Source organism: Microtus oregoni, unplaced genomic scaffold (genome assembly GCF_018167655.1).
Source record: "Microtus oregoni isolate MIOR12 unplaced genomic scaffold, Mior012 000170F_ref0000392, whole genome shotgun sequence".
NCBI classification, from domain to species: Eukaryota; Metazoa; Chordata; class Mammalia; order Rodentia; family Cricetidae; genus Microtus; species Microtus oregoni.
Window position 1 is genome coordinate 415,866 of NW_024544826.1, and position 23,853 is coordinate 439,718.

Here is a 23,853-nt window from a genome sequence, read left to right on the forward strand (position 1 = left end):
CGAATACAAAATTATTCACATGGGAGCAAAAGAAAGATGAAAATTGTATTGAATGCTATAAAAAGTCAGACCTATATCTAGATTATTCACAATAAAATATTCAAATGTAAATAAGTGTATTGCTATACAAAATTTCATTTGGTTAATTTGAACAACAAAAAGACACATACTCAGGATGTCAATATAGAGAGTAGTATATCCTGGTCCCAATTTTTGATAAATGTATTCATAGCAAACAAGTCAATATATACATTGTTGCCTTTATACAGTTTAACAGAGAGCAAGGCAATTTAGGGTTTGGATGTGCCAGGGAATACCAACTGAGGTGTAGTTGTCAATTTGAATTCTTCAGCTTATTTCCATATTCTAAGGCTTCCTATAAATCAATAGAGACCATTTATTAACACTTTTTCATTACTCAGTCATTACACGACTGAATTCAACCGTTTTCATTTCATTTACATTTTTAGTTTTGTAAATGTCCTGTAGATAATAAATTTATTTTGGTAGCATAATGTTGTAAAAGTGTTAAACTAGTGCTCATAAACAGTATTGAAAATGACATTTTTATTAGGTTGGCATGAACCATGTTTTAAAATATCTTTTAATATGATAATGTCTGTAGTTTACTAGGCCATAAGTACAGTTTGACAACGGAGCACATATGAATATTTCATCCATCAAAGGGGATGATTCTGTAATTATAAATAGACCTATTCCTACCCAAACTGACAGATTGGGTTTCAAAGCAAGTGTCTGAAAGTAATAGTGCTTGGGTAAATATTTGGGTAAAGCAGAGGCACATGTTATCTTTAGGAAGCTACTTTTAGATGCACAGAAATCTGAAAATGAATCATTATCAGACACAACTGTAAGTTAGACAATGTTACCACTCTAGTGTCTATGCTTGCTCTATATGTTGGCAAACCACTCAATTAGGTAATATACGTAATACAAATTCTTGTTATTTTCTTTAATATGATCTTAGGAAATTTATTGGATATCATGTCACCAAGGTGAAAAATAACTTGAATTAAGATAAAGTATAAATATTATCTTTCTTGTGTATTCTTTTTCTACTGAATATTTAATAAGCTAGTTTCTCCAAATGATACTGGCTCATAGAGAACTGGGTTTTACTCTTTAGCACTTTTGTCCTTTTCTTGAACTCCTTTGCTGTAAACTCTGATGACAAAACACAATAATGAACACACACACACACACACACACACACACAATAACCATTGCATAACTTCAGGATAGGATCAGTAAGATTTTATATTATGGAGCCAGGTGTAAGGGCACATTCCTATAATCCCAAGGATTTGGGATGTAGAGGCAGGATTAGGAATTCTAGGTTGTCATTACAGTGTAAGACCAGCTGCTTTGCAGGAAATTGTATCAAGAAAGTAAAACAAAACAAAAACACATATGCAAAACACCAAAAATTACTATGCACTGTGGTAATTTACCATAAGACTTAATCTTTACAATATATATTTAGGATCTTTCAGAAAACTTAAGAGTATTAAATAAGTATGTAAAGACATACTAATAACACTTTAATTTTACAGACATATACTATGAGGTCCTGGGAGGAAGAGAAAATTATCCATAGCTCTAGGAAAAGAATGAGATGGTTTGAACTTTTTAAGTAGTCAATAAAATATTCACACATAGATGAGTTTGTATTAGAATAAAAATCTATCTTAAGGAAGTTTATAAACTGTGAAACTTTATAAATTATAGCGACTCTGTGAGTTCGGGCTCTCACAGGGATAGAGAAATCTGAAATGTAAAAATGGGATGCCATTCATAATAAATTATTTAAAAATGTAAATGCTTTCACAATACTGGGTGAAAATGTAAACTTTTAAATCTATTAATTCAACCACTTAAATGTATGCTTATAGCTTTAAAATAGTAAATGGATATAAAAGTATATATTAAAGAAGAAAACGTTATTTCAGAGCACTCTGAAATAACGTTAATATATACTTTCACACTTTATACCATTCATTACCAGAGGAATATGACATGGATAAAACTGATATTTTAGGGTAATTAAAAAAATGTATGTTTGAAAGTTGGTAAGTAGTTTCTTGGAAGCTGTTTTTCCTTTCATGCTTTTTTTTTATTGTAAGTTGTTTAGCTTTTACTTCTGTAAAACTTACTGCATATTTCCTTTGTATTTTTTTGTATATTCTCCTGTAATCACAGCATTTCTTTCCACCCATACAAATTTGTTTTCCTAAGGATAAAGAAAGAACCTGCCATGGAAGCTATAACACACTTTGCCAAAACTATTCTTGTCCTTTGAAAATGTCCCTACACATCTAGAGTTTTCTTTGAACATGCAATTCAATTTGTAGTCTTACAGTTTCTTAGCAAAACTGAGCTTTCATTTCTTTCTGTAAACTATATTTTCAAAGGAAAATATTTTGAAAGCTAGTTTCAATAAGTTAATATACTTTTAGATTAAATTCTATACTTTATCCTTCATACAGTATCACTGAACAAAATATGATTTTGACTTTAGAATTATAGAAAAATAAATTCTAACCTAAAAAGTTAATTTACATAAAATCTGCTAATATCTCACATTATATCACTACATATCTTTAACTTTGTCATAATACAGAATAAGTATGCCTCTTTTCTATCTTCTTATTATATTTCTTCTTTTTGTACAACTCAATAAGCAGCTCAGTTTTATTGTAAAATATGCTAAAGTTTCATGAAGGATAGTATAAAAAGTGCAAAGTGTTATATTTATCCACTATTATTCACCTAATAAAATACAAAAATCACGCAAAGAACTGCATAATAACATGAAATCTGCCTTTGGTCCATGAGCCATTTTCCATTAACTTCACTGGTGGTTATATGTAAAAATTGAATGCAGAATCCCATCTCCTCAATATACACTTTAATCTGGTCACTCTCCTTTGAAATATGTTCACCGCTTGGAGTGGACCGAAAAGCTATTTGAAAACAGTTCACATGTTTAGAAAAGGAAGTAGTCTGTTACTATTCAAATCAGCAGAAAGAACGTGTTTACTTAGTTATAATTCTTTTCATAAATGTACCAAACAATATCAATGGCCCCTAGACTCATATACAATATTTAAATAAAGCTTAAAACATGATCCAACAAAATGGAAGAAGAAAGTCAGAAGAAAAATAAATTAAGCACTTTATAGTAAGCTCATTTATGACAAATAAGTTCCTAATGGGGTAATTGCGTGGTTACTATCTGGATATCCTGATAAAGCCAGCTCAAAGTTGAAAACACTAGAAAAACTGATTAAAATGTTCATCAAATGTCAAAGAAAAAAATATTCTTTAGATTCTCAGAATAATTGGTAGCAATGATAAAGATTGACTAAATGTAATCATTAAGGATATATTTGGCAATGGCTCAAAATATTCTCTCAGGTTGATGAAACAATTTTGAAAATTATTTTTATCAAGATCATGTCATGCTTCTTCAAAGAACAATTTTCTTATAGTTCTAACATTTTATCATATACTTGCAGGTCATAGCAAACAGAACCACTGACAATATAGAGAAGCAGAGGTTTATGCAATTGCCTTGCCCCTTTCCTTTCTCTTTATGTGATGGCTCTGAATTTCTATGTCTTTCACATCTTGGCTCATTTTCTGAAGATTTTCATTGTATTCATTCTTTTCAGTGGTAGTCATAATACTTCTTTCTGCACATTAAAAAATATCAGCCAGCCAGGTGTGGTGGTATAGGCCTTTAATCCCAGAACTAGGGAGTAAGAGGCAGGTGGATCTCTGTGAGTTTGAGGACAGCCTGTTTTACAAAGTAAGTTCTGGAACAGCCAGAGTTACACAGAGAAACCTGCCTCAACTCCCCTCCCCCAAAAAATGAGTCACATTAATGATAATCATTTAGAAAAGGCCAATCCAAGATAGAAAGAAGTTATGTGAGGTATGTGACCAACTTTACACTATATGGTCCAGTGCTGGCATATCTAAGATTCATATATAATTAACACAGATTAACCAATTTTAGGTAAACCATGCATCTAAGGTTCCTTATTTGAGGACTTCATATATATTCGAGAAAAGGTTTCTTTGTAGCTTTGGTGCCTGTCCTGGAACTAACTCTTGTAGACCAGGCTGGCCTCGAACTCACAGAGATCTGCCTGCCTCTGCCTCCCGAGTGCTGGGATTAAAGGCGTTCACCACCACTGGCCAGCTATCTCGTGATTTATTGAGATAAAATTCACATAACGTAAAGTTAAACATTCATCATTTTAAATCATACTTTTATTTCCGTGGTGGAAAGGGAGTATATAAAATATACTCTCAAATTTGTAGAGCTAATTCTATTTATACAAATATTTTCATAATGCATAAAATAAAGATTGTGCCTACTGCTTTAGTTTACTTTCTATTTCTGTAATAAAGAATATGACCAAAAGCAACTTTGGGAAGAACAGTTTCTCTGATATTCTAGTTTAGCATCCATCACTGAGAGAAATCAAGGTAGGAACCAAAGACGGAACCCAAAAGCAGAGAATGATGCAGAAATGATGGAGGAATGTTGCTTACTTTCTTGTTCCCTGTGGCCTACTCTTCCTGATTTACAATATATCCCAGGACAACCTGCCCAGGGATGGCACCATCTAAAATGGGACACCCCCCATTAATCACCAATTAAGAAAATGCTCAATAGGCTTGTCTATGAGACAACATTATGGAGGCATTTTCTTAGTTGCTGTTTCTCCTTCTCAGAAATTACTTTATATCACAATACATTTACTTATTCTGTATATTCCCTGTAACTTTAACCAGAAAATATATGGCATTTTTTTGTTTGAGTATTCATATGGGGCATACTGCTTTTAAATTTCCCTCATGTTCTATCATAAATTGGAATATCATGATTTACTTTGAATGAGTTTTATACATTTAAAGTATATAGTTTTTAAATGTCCATGAATTAGTAAATGGACGTTTGAACATTCTATATTTTTGGATTTAAGGACTATTGTTTCTATGAATGCTTATCCACAAACTTCTGTGTGAACATCTTATTTTTTATCAATTCTTTGAACTACATATATAAGAGTGAGATTAATGACTATATAGTAATTCTATATTTAACTAAACTAGAAATTTTATCACAATATTTTCCATGGTGAGATCATGATTTTTTAGCCCCTTTTGCAATGTATGAGAGGTACAATTTCTCCACATTTGAACAAACACTTGCTACTTTGTTTCTGAATTATTATTATCATCATTATGATAATCATGAAGATGATGATGGAGATGACATTGAAAAATGATGATGGTCGTAGTCTTCTTACAGGGTATTAAGTTTTAAGAGTCTCTTACATGTTATGAGTATTCAATCCTTATACTGTTTCATATAACAAATATTTTCTGCTTCATATAAGGTTTGTTTTTACTTCACTGAAGTCACCCTTTGATATACTGTTTAAATTTAGACTTATAAAATGTCTTTCTATAAATTTTCTATAGCACTTTGTCTGTTGCAATTGCTGTTATAAATTTTACTTCTGTAGTAACTCTCATTGGTTCCTTTCATAAGCATGTCTATTATTGTATACCACTATTATGTACAATCATCTGACAGATGGCCATTCTGTAGCACTTCTGCTAAAGTTAAGTTAGGATAGAAAAGAACAAAAATAATTTCCTTGAGTTCCTTTATTATTCTGTTTCAATTAAATAACTGACAGTTGCTCTGTGTAGAATTGTTCCAAAATCAGATAAAATTAGTTTATTATTTTCCTTCTTTATAAATGTATACCCTTTCGGGTCATATTGACTTTCCCCTTGTTTTATGTGATAAGGACTTAATTTATAAGTCTATTTGGAAAAATAAGTTACCACTGTTTTATCTCAATTTTTCAAAGTATGTATTATCTTACATTGCATTTTAATACCTTCTCTCCAACAGATATTCTTTAATTATGTGTGTTTTACAAAAATTTGAACATTGACTCATTCATTGTAATATTTAGTAATTTTCAGAGTCTCTTTACCAGTCTTTAAATTTCATTTAGACTCTCATGAGAATGGTTTATTTTCTATTTTCAATTTCCTCACAATTTCAACAATGAGATAGTCTTTAAATTGTTGATATTAACATAAAAGCTAGTAGAAATCTGATTAAAAAACACAATGGATGCTACTTTGAAATTACTGTAAATCACCAAAGAAATAAAGTATTATCATCATTTTCTGACAATAACTGAAATAGTATCTTCTACTATTAACCTGTATTGATTGTTTATGCTAGCAAGGTTCAGTAAGGTGTTTACATACACATATATAGTATGTATAAACTATTTCTGAAAAGACCATTCCCAATTTTTCTCTCTTTATGCCTTTCAAATAATAAACACTATCATGCCAATATTATTTTGAAATGGTATAAACATTCTAATGTATTTTCAGAGGTATAGGGTGATTGCTTATTAGATTATTACCATGTATAAATTATCACCATTATAAATATAAATAAAAATAGATTTCATTATGAAATTTTCGCACATGTATTTAATGTACTTTGGTCATATTCATCCCCATTACCATCTCTTTCTTTGTCTCATTCCTGGGTCATTTTCCTCCCAACTAGACCCCACTTCTACTTTTATACAATTAATTAATGAATTAATTTTTTGAGGCAATGAGTTTCAGTAGGGTAACTCAAAGTAGCATGAATGGGAGGCTATTTACAAGACCATGCACAACTTCTCAGAGGCTATACCACCAAAGATAATGTCTATCTTTCCCTTATCAACCATTAGCTGCCTATAGATCTTCAGAGAGTGTAGCCAACTTGTGAGTTCTCCCCCTTAGATGATAGAATACCGATTGGCCCAATTTTGGTTAAGTCTTGTGCAGGTAATAATTTTGAGTAAATTCTGTGAATCAATAGATTTTTTGTTTTAAATGATGAAATTGTGTTTCATGAATTATGTAGTAATAAGAGTGGTGGGGCTGTGTCCCCGACACTCAGCCGCCTGTCTAGCTTATGCCCTGAAATAATTAGACACTGTATTCTTTTAAACACTGCTTGGCCCTTTAGCTCTAGCACTTACAGGCTAATTCTCACATCCCGATCCACCCATATCTAATTATCTGTGAGAACCGGTCTTACCGGGAAGATTCTAGCCTAGTCCATCCTGGGTAGGAGCTTCATGGCATGTGTCTGCCCGGGAGCGGGGCATGGCGTCTCTCTCAGGCGTCTGCTCCTGAGAGGAGAGCTGTCGAGTCTGACCTCACTTCCTCTTCCTCCCAGCATTTTGTTCTGTTTACTCCACCTACAGGTCCAAGCAGTTTCTTTATTGCTTAACCAATGAAATCAACAGATTGATATATGACACTCCCACATCAGAATTGAATGCATCACTGTTTGTATAACTAATCACCTGCTAAAGATCATTCGTGTTATTTGAAGTTCATAGATGTTAGAAATAAATCTTCTATAAACATTCATGTACACAATTTCTGTAAAGATGTTTTCAGATTGATTGGATACAAGCTATGAGACCAATTATTTGTTGTATAGAAGATATGATTAATTCTGTTAATCTTGTCAGTGTCCTTCTCAAAATGACTTGACTCTTTTTGGAATCTCCATATTCTCAAAACAGCATTTGCAGTTGACATTTTTATTTTATATAGTCAACTTGGTAAACATCTGGAACTCACATTGTAGGTTTATTTTACATTAACTTAATGTTAACAAGATTGACCATCTCACATTATCTTTGCCCATTGCTCAGCTCTCCAGCTGGATTCCTTGATGATCTTTTGTCTCATGAGTTTTGCTGTAATACTATGCAGTAGCCTTTATTTAGTATGAGTTTTATACAAGTTTTTCTCAGGGCATATGTTGTCCTGACATCAAAACGCATTTCATTATGGAGTAATTTTTATGTTAACAAAGACCACTTTATTGGTATTTAGGAAATATCATGTATTTCATATCAATCTGAGAACTTCCTTATTGCCTCAGATCCCAAGTTTTAATTCTTTGAATTCATTTTCTAAAGATGTCTACTCCCATTTTTTTTACCATAACTGTGTTATTGTAAGCTTTCCAACTTATAAGATGTAAGGTTTAAGTTTCATTACCTTTTTTATGGATTTCCAGTTGTTCAAGCACTAATCTATTGCCTCTGAAGCAGTTTTCCATACTTGCATTATCAGTCCACTGTTGAATTTTCTCCTTTGTTCATAATTATTCACTTATCTATCCTGCCAAAACCAGCAAATCGTTGTTACTGCAAGTATGTGATAGCTTTTAAAATAAAGGACACAAGTTTTTCCCACATTGGTATTTTTGAAATCATTCTAGCAATTTTAGATCATTTGCTTGTTTATACAAGTTTCAAAATAATCATAATGGTATTCAATAGAACTTGCATTAAATACATACATCAATTTGATGAAAACTAACAATATTTTGACATCCATTTATGAAAATAATGTATCTTTCCACTTTTAAAATTTTTCTCTGTTCTTTTCTCATAATTGTGCTGCATCTAGGTTTTCTCAGATGACTACATAAATAGTATATTTTATTACTATTATGCTAAAATATAATTATTATTTATTGTCATGTAACCTTGCTAAACTCACACATTAGTTTTTTCAAAGTTTTAATATTATATTTTATTCTATTTTATTCACATGTACATTTTACCTGTATGTATCTCTGTACATGCCTGATGTCCATGGGAGACAGAAGAGGGCATCAGATCTACTAGGACTGGAGTTACCGAAAGTTATGAAGCATTATGTGGGTGCTGGAAATAGAACTTGGGCCTTCTGAATGAGTAGTCACTGCCCCTATCCACAGAGCCATCTCTCTAATCCTCACATGATAGTTTTATAAGTATTTATAAAGAATTTATTAGAAAAATTTACATTATCAAGATGTGCTAATAGGGTCAGTTAGCTTATTCTTTCCCAAATTGCATGCAATAGTTCTTTAACTTCTGGTTCCTATAGCCTTTCCTTCCCATCTTCTGTAATTTTTGGAGACTCTTGGGGTAACATGGTGATATAAATCACCCCTTTATGGGTAAGGACTCCAATGTCACTAATATTTTTACGTTTGATCAGCTGTTTTACTTTTGCCCATAATCCATAATCAAAACAAGCACCTCTGGTGAAGGTTGAGAGCAGATTAATAAATGTGTAAACACACAAATATTTAGAAAATACTTGATACTAATTCCATTTAGCAAAATAATAATAGTATATTCTCTCTTCTCTTGAATTTTTATTTATATCCCCCAAAGATGTTTGAATATTTACATAACATCAAAACTAGAAATAACTCAGTATTGCTCAGTTGAAGGAATGGATGCATAAATTATGATAGGTCAATATTGTTGTAAAATATTATTTAAAGAAGTATAACATTTGTTTATGCTGTAGCATATTTGTTTCAATGATGTGAAGATGTGTTGCATTCTTTTCTGTTACGTTTGTTTAACGCCATGAAGCTGTGTTACTGCACCTATCTAAAAATCCTGATGGTCTAATAAAGAGCTGATAGGCTAATAGTAAGGCAGGATTAAGGATAGGCATGGCTGGCAGGCAGAAGAATAAATAGGATGAGAAATCTGGGAGAGAGATCAGAGAAAAAGAAAAGGAGAGGAGGACATTAGGGAACAGGTGTCAGCTATTCAGCCACATAGCCAGCCATGGCGTAAGAATGAAAGTGTGATAAAAGTTATTAACATAAAAAAGAAGCTAAAGTGAAAGTAAGATATACATAAATAAGAAAGATAAAAGCCCAGAGGCAAAAGGTAGGTAGGATAATTTTAGATATGAAAAGTTCGATAGAAACAAGCCAAGCTAAGGCTGAATTTTCATAAATAATAATAAGCCTCCATGTGTGGTTTATTTGGAAGCTGTGTGGCTGGTCCCCAAAAGGGTAAAGAGTAGAAAAACAACAACAACATTTTTGCATTCCAACAAGGGGCTAGAGTAAAAGATAAACCAACAACATTTGGCATACCAGTGTGGGACTGAATTTCCATATAGGGGCTAAGAAAGCTGGAAAAAAAAAAGGAGAAAAGAACATGGCTCCTTTAAGAGGTACTGCTGTTCAGCCTGAAGCACTAAATAGAAACTAGAAATGGCAAGCTAAGTAAAAACAACTTGTGGTAACACAGGTAGTGGCTTCCACAGCTAAAAAGGCTTAATGCAGCTCTCAGTTATGAACCTCCAACTGGGCTTTGAGCTTGAGGCTTTGCTTTCCAACCCGAGAAGCAGGCCAAGCCGACCACCAAAGCTACATGGAGGTCCTAGTCTCAATAATTAGCAGCTTTTTTGCTCATGCAGAAGACAAAAAGCTAAAACATATTCAGTTAAAAAAAAAAAAAAAACTGGTCCCGATGGAAAAATCTCTAAAGTTGTTCTAGTGTGTTTTACGATGTGCATAGGCTTAAGAAAGAAAAAAAAATGCGTATAGACAGTCATAGAAATTAAGAAACAGTTTATAAATTAAATCTTTAGAGATAGTAAAAGTAATAAAAAAGAAAAAACACATAAAGATAGGAAATAGACAGGAAGTCTGGATCCTGTAAGTATTATGCTGATTTTGAATTTTTTGATTGTTGATAAGCAAACGACAGTTGCTAAGAGACATGGGATTGAAAGAACTGTTAAAATAAAACAGCCTAGATATTGTAAGAATGCTTCAACATTGAGATGAAAATCAGAAAATATATTTACCAAATGGAAGTTAAAGATGCTTTGGAGAAAATGTTTTGCTTTTGTTTCCACAGGAAACAAGAGGCTGTCAATTCATTCCAAGTTAATATGGATCAGGTTTCATTAGGGAAGACCTCCTGAATCTTGACAGGTGATACCTATCAAGAAAGAATACTGCTGGTCTTCTCATCCCTTGGTCATTATCTCAAAATTTTATCAGGAACCCCTAAAGATATCTTTGCCCACTTTCAACAGGAAGCTGTTTAGGGAACATGAGGTCCACATTCCTGTGAATTAGGATATGGGAGGCTTTTGACTATTTGATGGGTTATAGATAGTTGTTATAATTTAGTGTAATATATGAATATAGAATAAAAAGACAATAATTCATCTCATATTTTGCATTGGTATAGATTTTGGTATATTGATACAAATTTGAAGTTATTTTTGTTATACTGAATGTATGTTTCTTCTCTTGTTCGGGGTCTTGTGCTTATGCAGCCCATTTAAAAGTGTCCTGTATAAATAACAAATGATGTTAGTACTTAAACTATAATAATTACACTTGTAGTCACATTGGGTATGTTTTCAAGGTTAAACATGTTTATTATAGACAGACAGATGATTTTCAAACACTTCAAAACCTACAGAATACAGCTTTTAAGATGTTTAATAACCTAAACTGCTTCATGAAATGAGATTCATCTGCTCCTGGAAGCACCAATTTACTTCATAGGAGGATGTTTGGCATCAAAGAAACTTCATAGGACTTGAGGCCTGTTGGCTGAAGATGGATGCCCCAATTTTGCAGAACTTTAGGTGACTTTTCAGGCAGATGTCTCTGTTGTTAATATTAATTCATTCTGGGGTTTTGATGGAGTTAAAGACTAAATAATTAGAATTTCAGTTTTTCTTAGTTATGATAGAAGGTAAGTCAGGTATAAATCTTTGAACTCACTAAAATAGATCAATAATGTAGAGTTTTCTCAGAATTTGCTAAACATAAATGCATGACTGAATATTGTGAATGTAATTCTTACTTGATAACTGCTTTTTGTAATTGTATGTAGTTTCACTATGTTAAAGTTAAAATCTTATTTTTATTTAGACAAAAGGGAAAATGTGGTAGAATATTATTTAAATATATGTTACAATTTGTTTTTGCTGTTGAACATTTGTTCAAATGATGCAAAGATGTCTTGCGTTCTTTTCTGTTGTATTTGGATAGCTATGTGAAGCTGTGTTACTGTGCCTTCTAAAACACCTGATGGTCTAATTAACAACTGAAAGGCCAATAGAAAGTAAGGAAAAAGGATAGTCTCGAACAGCAGTCAGAGAGAAAAATAGAAGGAGAAAACTGGTAGGAGAAAAAGGAGGAGCAAGAGAACAAAGAAAGGAGGTTGCTAAGGGCCAAACACATAGCTACACAACTAGTCACTGAGTAAAAATGAAAAAAATTCCATGGAAAAACTGCTCATACTATTAGAACAAATGTTGAATTATAAAACTGTTAACCATCAGTAATTAATCTTCACAAATTGGTCTGTTTTGTCTTAATATACATCCCACAATATCTTAGTATGTGTATGTTTTTTTGTTTAATTTATTTATTTATTAAAGATTTCTTTCTATTCCCCGCCACCGCCTCCCATTCCCCCCCCCAGTTAGGTCCCCCCCAACAGCCCGAAGAGCAATCAGGGTTCCCTGCCCTGTGGGAAGTCCAAGGACCGCCCACCTCCATCCAGGTCTTGTAAGGTGAGCATCCAAACTGCATAGGCTCCCACAAAGCCAGTAAGTGCAGTAGGATCAAAACACATTGCCATTGTTCTTGAGTTCTCAGTAGTCCTCATTGTCCTTTTATCTATACAGAAAATAAAAGCTCACAATGGAATCTGTAGTTCTCCTAAGCATTAACATTATAGCTGTCAAATCATGCACTGACATTCTAGGGGATTGGATTCTCTATTATATAAATTTTAATCTTTTTCAGGATTAAATAATAGTTACACCATTTCCTCCCTTCTCTTTTTCTGTCACCCATTTCCATGCACTCTCTACTCTTATATTCCTGACCTCTTTCTCTTTGTTATTTTACACATAAACACACAAATGTACACAAACAAACACATATGCATATAACCCATTTAGTCTAATTAGCATTTCTTGTACATATATGATTGCAGAGCTGACTACTTTGCATTAGAAAAATAAATTAGGGGCCTCATCCCTAGGAAAAACTATCCCTCTCTCAGAAGTCATTATGTGCCTTTAGTTCTTTGGCTAAGAATTGGACTCCATGAGTTTTGATCTTTCCCCTTTCTACATTTGCATGTCTATCGGTGTTCTCTTTGTCCAGATCTTGTCTAAAAAGACATATAGTTGAGTGATCATGAGTAAAGTTTCCAGTCATATCTAGGAGCTACATCTCAAATCAGACTTCCTGGCCTTCTTGTCTCTTAAAGTTTTTAAATTCCCTCTTCTATGATGCTCCCTAAACCTTAGGTATAGGCATTTGGTTGGAGATGTGTCAGATGAAGCCAGGTAACCCACAATCATTTCTTCACTGCATTTTGACAAGATGTGGCTTTTTTTAAATGGTCTCCATCTGATGCAAAGAGAAGCGTCTTTGATGAGGGTGAGAGTTATTCTTATCTATGGGTATAAGTATTTAGAATATACTTAGAAATAATATTGATAGGAAAAATGGAAGTTGTAGGTTGTCATCTAAGATTCATTACCTCACTAACCTGTGATAGCTAGCTATGTTTCCAGTAGAAGGTAAGATTTTCCTCCTGTTCAGCGGACCTTAAATCCGATTAGGTAGCTATTACGGGCTGCCAAGTTATGAGTACAACTGATGGACCTTAGGAATCTCTTGCCATGATAGTCATTGTTGTGGTGCCTAGGCATCATAGCTAGATAAGGCTATTGTTTACTTCCCTCCATTAGCAGGTTGCATAGTATCTTTATGTCCTATGATATTTTGCCCTCAGTGAGTAGGCTTTTAGATTCTATCCAGTTTACATCCTCCGAGGCCTGTCTACAAAATGCATGTCTTTAACAATATGGAGTTACTTTCAATTTCTGTGAGGCAACCAATGATAACAGCAAGAGGCTGTATTGTTTTAGTAGTCTTTTAGTCTGTCATGACCAACAATTTCAACAGGATTTTTTTCAAGACTAGTACTGGGGGTTTTGTTATATAGTCTGTGTGTCTTAGGAAGAACACTGACAGTTCAAATGATATAACTTAATTTAAATGATATAGTTTTAAGTATATATATATATATATATATATACTTATATGTATAATATATAATTTAGGATACATAAAAATAATACTATCAGGTATTATTGTGTAAGCCTTTAATTCTAGCACATGGGAGGTGGAGGCGGAAGAATTTCTGTGAGTTGGAGGCCAAACTGGTTTACATAGTGAGTTCCAGGACAGCCAGAGCTATATATTGAAATAGTGTCTTGAAAATAAAATAAATCATGGATTTTTTAAACATCTTTATTGTTGCAGAAAGCAAAACTCTCATTTTAATTGTTAGTTGTTTAAGAAGTAGGCACTTGTGTACAAGATCAAGATATTCTAGCATAGACAGGAGAAAGGCCCATAAATTTCAGCCTATCTGAGGACCTATTGGTAATTGATGGCTGTTTGCTAGGAACTAGTTTTGAGAATGTGGTCAGTATGAGGTTACCTATAATCCTGTAGATGATCCTATGCCTGTGCTTATACAAAAATACTCTATGGGTTAAAAATAAAATATGTAGTTTAGAAAGGGCATGGTAGAGTTTGCATGAAGTAGGAGGGAGTACTGCTGATGTATGTGATCTAGAAACATTGTGTGCAGGTGGCCTATGTCAGACCCATGCCGTTTCCCTGGTCATAGAACCCCAGTCTCTGCAAGCCCAGATGAACCCACATTAGTTGATTATCTGGGCTGTGTTTTTGTGATATCCTTGAAGCCTCTGGCTCATACAATCCTTCCTCCCACTCTTCTACAGGATTGCCCAAGCACCACGTAATGTGTGGGTTTGAGTCTCTATACCTGTTTCCACAAGTTGTTGGATGAATCTTTTCTGATGAGGATTAGGCTCGAGTCTAAAAGTTCAGCATACCATTAAGAATCATTTCATTAACTTTTTTCTGGTATTGTTTGGTTCTATCTTTGTGAGATTCCTAAGAGTGTGTGTGCTGGCTGTCTCTGACTCTTTCAGGACCTTACCCTACTACTGAGCTGCCTCATCTAGACTTGATTTGAGAGGATGATCCTAGTATTATTGCAACTTGATATATTATGTTTAGTTGATATCCCTGCAAAGTCTTTACTTTTCTGAAAGGAAATGGAGACAGTGTGGATCTTTGGGAAGGCGAGAGACTGGGAGGACAGGAGGGAGGGGAAACTGTAATGGAGATGTAAAACATGAGAGAAGAATAAAATTACATTTTATACATGTATAAAATTCTCAAATGATGAATAAAATCAAGTTTTAAAAGAATAAGGCTCAACTGAAGCAAAAACTAACAACTTCTTAAAGTAACAAAAGTCATCTATTCCTCTTCTAAAAGGATTTCATTGGAAAACTGTGCAAGAATTCCAAGAGCGCTAAATGAAAAAGAATGGGACCAGAAAAAAGCTTGATCTCCAAGAACTTTGATTGTACTGATTGATTATAGTATATTTTTCATACTAATTAAGTATAAAATTAAAAACTCCTCCACAAATGATGCTAATAAATGCATCTTTATTTTTACCTGCTGATAAAATTATAATTGTAAAGAAAGATAATTTGGACCAATATGATTTTATTCATTTTTTTATTTATTAAGGTTCACTTTTTTTATCTTATATACTTCGCTTGATTTCAAATGAACAGAGGAAGGATTAATCAACCGGAATATCATTCTCTGAACATCTATTATGGGACAACAAAAACAATAAATATAGGATCGTTTGTTACTATCTATATCACTGCAAGCTGAGTAAACAATGATGGCTCAGTCTTTAAAAACACACAGACACAAACATACATATTATGCAAATCATATATGATATTCATTGAGAACCAAGAACCAAGTTTTCATTTATTGTTCTCACAGAGTGTCAAATCTGTTCATTTTTATTCTAAAATATTTCAGACTTAATAAAAAAATTTTTTATTGGAATAAGTCACAAGTTCCTAAATCTAGGAATAGTTGCTACAATTGTTTTATTTTTCTCTAATCAGTGTTTCAGTGATATTACCTAGATACTACATATTATTATTTTTTTGTGGTTCTTACTTAAATATGTAATTGAATTGTAAATCTAGGAGTCCAAGGGAATTTTACCAGCATTATTAGATTACATGTAAGGCAAATGTTATTAAAATAATTTTCTTATAATTTTTAGATAAGGATATCAGTAACTCATAATAAATTATCTTAAGGTAGTTGGGCATAATACTATTTCAATCAGTTCTTTGATTTTCATGTTATGAACCTTAAAGTTTCACGTGAAGTACACATGGGTATTGAGTCTTGTCAACTGAATATTATAATAATCAGTTACAGTAATAAAAATCTGGCTATTAAATTTTAACTTTTAAAATATTTTAATACTTTAAAACTTACTTGTAAAACTCAAACAGAATTTGAGAGATGGGTCTCTGGTTAAGAGTGCTTGCTGCTTTTGCAGAGGATCTGGCTTAAGCTTCCAGAATCCACAAGGTGGCTTACAACTATCTGTAACCCCAGGTTCAGTGGCTTTATAACTCTCTTCTGGCCTTCATGGGCACCAGGTATTGTGCATGAAGTAGTTACATATATTGAAGACAAACACTCATACTCTTGAAATTAAAAAAAATAGTTTAAAAACACAAATAATTCATTATTTCAGTTAACAAATAAATCTATGTTAAGATATTGTTTTCTTTCCTAATGCACAGTATATCAGCTTGGTGCAAATAATTGGTTGTCTTGAAAGCTTAGACAAAAACATTGTCATACTAAAGCCATCTTTGGAAAATGTAAAAGTGGAAAATATTCACAACATATTTTCACTTCAATTAGGTGAATATACTAGCATCTCTAGGAGGAAAGGATGCTATTGTAAGGTAATACCAGTGAAGCAGAGTAAACAAACATCCACAAAATCTATTTCAACCAATGAAATACTTGACAAAGCATTGCCATATTACATTTCGCAGCTCTCCGAAAATCAATCTAATATTTATGGATATTCTTCTATTCACTAGAATCTAGTATTTATTTTAGAAACAAAACACCTAGAATCACTGTAATAATTCAAAAGATGTATGGTATTTGAACTTACTCTGTCATAATCTACTTTTTGCCAGATTGACAATGCTCTTGATAACAATACCATATAATCATGCTGAAAATCAATAACTTGGCAGGTGTGTGGAAGAACTAGTTTCATCCCATGAAAATTATCATTGTTTGGCCATTTTTCTTCAAAAATGGGTGGGACTTACAACATACCATTTGTAAGGAGCATAAAGTTAAATGAAATATATTTCTCTGGTGTCCTTGTTCAAAGCAATTGAAGAAATTCTTTGCCATTGTTGTTGCCTAATGCAAAAGATAAAATATTGTACCAAAGACTAGTCTGTCTGGCAACTTAAAATGACAAGCTTTCAAATGACCTACACATAGTAACTTATAGATCTTTAATACATTCTTGAGATTATAGAATGCATTTCCCTAAGGGTTTATGTGTGTGTGTTTTCAGGGCTGTGCGGTCATTCAAGGAAGATCTCAGAAGTAAACAGTTTTCAAAACCATGTTTGAGTAGTAATGGTGTGTCTCAGTAAAGATTCATAACTATTTGGCAAACACTAAGGAACTTAAAAGAAGGGGACTTTAAGAGACTCTTCATAATCCAGTCATTTGCATACTCTTAAGCTACACTAGATATAATTTCAATGACTACAAAAAATTACTTTAGAAAAGTTACCAAATAGGCAATTGAAAATAGCAAAATATTATACAGAAGAACATGATTTGCCAGTATTTTATTGTGTATTTTGTGTCAATGTTCATGAGTAATATTGGTCAATAATTTTTTTTTAGTTCTATCTTTGTATGGTTTGTGTATCAGGGAACTGTAATCTCATAAAAATAATGTGGCAATGTTCCTTCTGTTTCTATTGTGTGCAAAAATTAAGGAGTACTGGTATTAGCTCTTTTTTTGAAATCCGGTAGAATTCTGTGCTGAAACCAAAACATGTGGTACATTTACACAATGGAGTATTACTCAGCAATAAAAAAAATGACATCTTAAAATATTCAGGAAAATTGATGGGGCTAGGAAAAAATATTCTGAGTGAGGTAACCCAGATACAGAGAGACAAACATGTTATTATTCACTGATAAGTGGATATTAGCTGTAAAGCAAATGAAAATGAAACTACAATGCACAATTCCAGAGAAGTTAGGTAAAAACAGGAAATCTAAGAGGGACACACATGGAGGAACCCAGTAAGGAAAATATTTAATATCCTGGGCAAACTGTGAGTGAGGTAGAATGGAGGGGATGGGAGATGGGAACATGAAAGACCAATAAGACAGTGTTTATGGAGGGATGGAGGGAAAGAGCAATGAGAGAGAAAGAGAGAGAGGGGGAGGTAAGAGGGAAGGATGGAGAGGGAGGGAGGGAGGGAGGGAGAGAGAGAGAGAGAGAGAGAGAGATCTTTTTTGTATTTTATTATTATTTTTTTATAGAAGAAAAAAAATTCCGCCTCCTCCCAGCCTCGCATTTCCCTCCCCCACCACCCACTCCTCTCCCCCTCCCTATCCAGTCTGAAGAGCAGTCAGGGTTCCCTGCCCTGTGGAAAGTCCAAAGTCCTCCCCCCTCCATCCTGGTCAAGGAAGGTGAACATCCAATCTGGCTAGGCTTCCACAAAGCCAGAACATGAAGTAGGATCAAGACCCAGTGCCATTGTCCTTGGCTTTTCAGCAGCCCTCATTGTCCGCCATGTTCAGAGAGTCTGGTTTTATCCCAGGCTTTTTCCAGTCCAGCTTGCCTTGGTGAGCTCCCAATAGATCAGCCCCACTGTCTCCGTGTGTGGGTGCACCCCTTGTGGTCTTTGCTGACTTCTTTGCTCATGTTCTCCCTCCTTCTGCTCCTCATTGGGACCTTGGGAGCTCGTTCCAGTGCTCTAGTGTGAGTCTCTGTCTCTATCTCCATCCATTGCCAGATGAAGGTTCTATGGTGATATGCAAGATATTCATGAGTATGGCTATAGGATAGGGTCATTTCAGGTTCCCTATCCTCAGCTGCACCAGGAACTAACTGGGGACATCGCCCTGGGCACCTGGGAGCCCCTCTAGGTCCAAGTCTCTTGCCAACCCTAAGATGGCTCCCTTAATTAAGATATGTGCTTCCCTGCTCCCTTATCCAACCTTCCTTTATCCCAATCATCCCGTTTCCCCAAGTTCCCCCCATCCTCCCCTTCTCACTTTCTCTCCCCATCTCCCCTTACCCCCCTCCCACTCCACCCCCAAGATCTCAATTTTTTGCCCGGCAATCTTGTCTACTTCCCATAACCAGGAGGATAGCTATATGTTTTTCTTTGGGTTCACCTTCTTATTTAGCTTCTTTAGGATATCATATTATAGACTCACTGACCTTTATTCATGGCTAGAACACAATTATGAGTGAGTACATCCCATGTTCATCTTTTTGGGTATGGGTTACCTCACTCAAGATAGTATTTTCTTTTTCCATCCATTTGCATGCAAAATTTGAGAAGTCATTGTTTTTTTACCGCTGAGAAGTACTCTAATGTGTATATATTCCACACTTTCTTCATCCATTCTTCCATTGAAGGAATCTAGGTTGTTTTCAGGTTCTGGCTATTACAAATAATGCTGCTATGAACATAGTTGTACAAATGCCCTTGTCATATGATAGTGCATCTCTTGGGTATATTCCCAAGAGTGTCATGGCTGGGTCCAGGGATAGGTTGATCCCAAATTTCCTGAGAAACCGCCACATTGATTTCCAAAGTGGTTGCACAAGTTTGCGTTCCCACCAGCAATGGATGAGGGTACCTCTTCCTCCACAACCTCTCCAGCAAAGGCTATCATTGGTGTTTTTGATTTTAGCCATTCTGACTGGTGTAAGATGATATCTCAAAGTTGTTTTGATTTGCATTTTCCTGATCGCTATGGAGGTTGAGCTTGACCTTAAGTGTCTTTTGGCCATTTGAACTTCTTCTGTTGAGAATTCTCTGTTCAGATCAGTGCCCCATATTATAATTATGTTAATTAGCATTTTTAAAGCCTAGTTTCTTGAGTTCTTTATATATTTTGGAGATCAGACCTTTGTCTGTTGCGGGGTTGGTGAAGATCTTCTCCCAGTCAGTAGGTTGCCTTTTTGTCTTAGTGACAGTGTCCTTTACAGAAGCTTCTCATTTTCAGTAGGTCCCATTTATTCAATGTTGCCCTTAATGTCTGTGCTGCTGGGGTTATACCTAGGAAGTGATCGCCTGTGCCCATATGTTGTAGGGTACTTCCCACTTTCTCTTCTATCAGGTTCAGTGTGTTCAGCCTGATATTGAGGTCTTTAATCCATTTGGACTTGAGTTTTGTGCATGGTGATAGATATGGGTCTATTTTCATTCTTCTACAGGTTGACATCCAGTTGTGCCAGCACCATTTGTTGTAGATACTTTCTTTCTCCCATTGTATCCTTTTATCTCCTTTATCGAACATGAGGTGTCCATAGGTTTGTGGGTTAGAATCCGGGTCTTCTATACGATTCCATTGGTCGACTTCTCTGTTTTTATACCAATACCACACTGTTTTCATTACTAGAGAGAGAGAGAGAGAGAGAGAGAGATATCTTGACTGAGTGAGCCACCATGGGGTTAGGGAGAAACCTGGTTTTAAAGACATTCTCAGGAATCTACAAGAATGACCCCACTAAGACTCCTAGCAATAGTGGAAACAGTGTCTGAATGGGTCTTCCCCTGTATCAGATTGTCCTATCCTAATTGTCATTATAAAACCCGTATCCAGTGACTGGTGCAAGTAGATGCAGTCCCCCATTTCCAAGCACTGCATTAAGCCTGTGGAACTTAGTTGGAGAGTGGGATGAGGAATCATATGAACAAGGGGTGTCAAGAGCATGATGGGGAAAACCACAGAGACAGCTGACCTGATCTAGTGGGAGATCCTGGACTATGGACTGACATCTGGGGAATTTGCATGGGAGTGAACTAGACCCTCTGAATGCTGGTGACAGTTACATGGCTTTATCTCTTGTGGGGAATGGCAGTGGCACCAGGAACTATGCCAGGTGCATAAAATGATTTTTTGGAGCCCATTCCTTGGTCCATCTTGATATGAGGGAAGGAGCTTGATTTTGTATCAAGTTGGTATGCCAGACTTTGTTGACTTCCCAAGGAAGGCCTTACCCACTCTGAGGAGTGGGTGGGGAGTGGTAAAATGGGAAGTGGGAGGATGAGAGATGGGGAGAAATGGAGAACTGGAATTGGTACGTAAAATGAAAAGTAAAGTATTAAATAATATTTCTGAAAAAAGAACATTTAAGAGCTGTCATATAGAACTGCTATAATATTTAAAATATCCAATTTTCAATAGAAATCACAAACATGCAAAAAATATAATTCATGATTAATATACAAAACAAAAGTAATTAATAATAAATGTCTTTGTGAAAGTGAGGCATTGGAGTCACTCAGATAATTAAATATTATCCATCACGTAAAAGTAACCTCCATAGGACTAAAGATGAGACCTCATACTCAAGAAAACTATGATTTATAGAATTAGTTATTTAAAAGTAGAAGGATAGAAATGCAAATCCTATCAATACAATATGTACAGTAGAAAATTCACTGTAGAAGGCAGAGGAATAAGAAATGTGAAAATGGACCATCGAAAATTTTTCAGCACATAGACAAGAAAAGAATGAATAAAAATGAAATTAGCTTAAGAGACATAAGGGGCACCATCAAGAACACAAACAAAAGGATGAGGAAAGTTACAGAAGAAGAGTGTGGAAAAACGGAAAAGCAATACCATAAAATTTCCCAATTATGAGGGATAATATGAATTTAATATAAAAAAATCAACAAATTCTGAGAGGAATGACCAGAAAGATATCTAAACCTAGGCCTAAGGTATAACATAGTTTAAATACAAAATCTTCAATGCATCATGGAACCATTATATCATATAAGAAATATTCATTATGCTTATCTTATGAGATATATTCACTATATTTACCATAAGTTTCTACTTGGAAACAATAACCATCAAAAACAGAAATAATTTTTATATATTTCAGTGTGGTAAATTTATTTATCAGATTTTCTCATTTGTACAACTTCAAACACATTGTCACTGTGTTCTGGCAGGACAGGGAACATAGGATGGTTTTATAAGAATGTCTATAAATCTGCAGATAATTTTCCTACACCTCATTTTTTTGTACAGACAGTACTACAACGTCCCATGTGACCAAGATTAGACAAATCATACAAACACACTTTACAGATGTTATTTTTGTATTCAGTAAGTAAGAACATGAACACTCTTTAAGTACTGTCTTCTCTTGTAAAGTTTTGACTGACAAGGAGAAAGAGGTCAAGTGAGGGAGAGTGGAGGGGACTGTTATACAATGTTTACAAATACACATAATTTACAAATTTTCAATTTAGAATCACTCTTCTTGTGATGTTAGTTTCTGACACTGAATGCAGCCGCAGGTATTTAATTGACCCTCTATAGGCTCTCTCACTAGAACCTTCCTTGACCACTGAACTGGAAGCCTGGATTGAAGACCAGCTGATATCAACACTTAGGCATTCATCTCAATCTTGACAATTAGCACTTATTAACCTCTGAGACAAAATAGCTAACACCAGGAGAATGGACAATCACACCACAGTGACAATGTTTCTTCTGTGGGGATTTTTTCATTTTCCCAGAACTGCAGAGTTTACTCTTTGTTGTGATTCTACTCTACCATGGGACCATTCTCCTAGCAAATGCATCTCTTATGGTGACCATCAAGCTCAACCACAACCTTCATACCCCTATGTACTTTTTCCTCCTTGCTCTGTCATTTTCAGAAACCTGCACCACTATGGTAATCTTAACCTGGTTGTTGGTGGACTTGCTACCAGAGAAGAGGACATTTCTCTCCATGAGAGTGCCACACAGATGTTTCTCTTCTTTGGATTGGCAGCCAACAACTGTTTCATCTTGTCTGCTATCTCCTATGATCGTTACACTGCTATCTATAAACCCCTGCATTATCCCATCTTTTTGACTAGAAAGATCTGCTTCCAGCTTGTCATGGCCTCTGGGGTGGTTGGTTTCTCAGTTTCTCTGTACATTGTCATCATAATATTCAAATTGTCTTTTTGTAACTCCAACATCATTCAGCACTTTTTTTGTGACATTGCACCTGTGGTTGCCCTTGCCTGTAACTGCACTTTTCTTCAGAAAATGATTCTCCTTGCATTAACTGTGTTTGTGTTGGTGGGCAGCTTTATTTTGATCATGATTTCTTATGTCTTCATTGTGTCCATAGTTGTGAAGATGCCCTCTGCCAAAGAAAGGTATAAGACCTTTTCAACTTGCTCCTCACACTTCACTGTGGTGTTCATACATTACGGATTTGCTTGCTTTGTCTTTCTGAGGCCCAAGAATCATGACACCTTCAGAGATGACACACTGATGGCAGTGACATACACTGTTCTGACACCTCTGCTCAACCCCATCATTTACAGTTTAAAGAACTAAGACATGCAGACAGGTCTGTGAAAAATACTGGATCATGTAATTAAGGGCTTTCTTCAAATGTTAAATAAAAGAGCTCGAACATTTGAAAAGCTGAAATGATTTTGTTAAATAAATGATGAAAAGTGGAATACTTCCAATAAAAATAATAACAGTGCCCAAAGAAATGGAAGTGCCCAATTGCCTGATAAGATTTAATTTCATATTTATTTCACTACAAAGCCAGCAGTCAGCCATGAAAACATACATACAAGTACATCAACTGAGCAAATTGGATTTAAATATTTAGAAATATTCATGTATGTAACAACAATTCATTT

At 34.6% G+C, this 23,853-nt stretch overlaps 1 pseudogene; it reads left to right on the forward strand.

Moving 5' to 3' along the window:
* Window positions 1–22,657: 22,657 nt before the first annotated feature.
* LOC121445263 lies at window positions 22,658–23,635 on the forward strand (annotated as a pseudogene).
* Window positions 23,636–23,853: the final 218 nt, after the last annotated feature.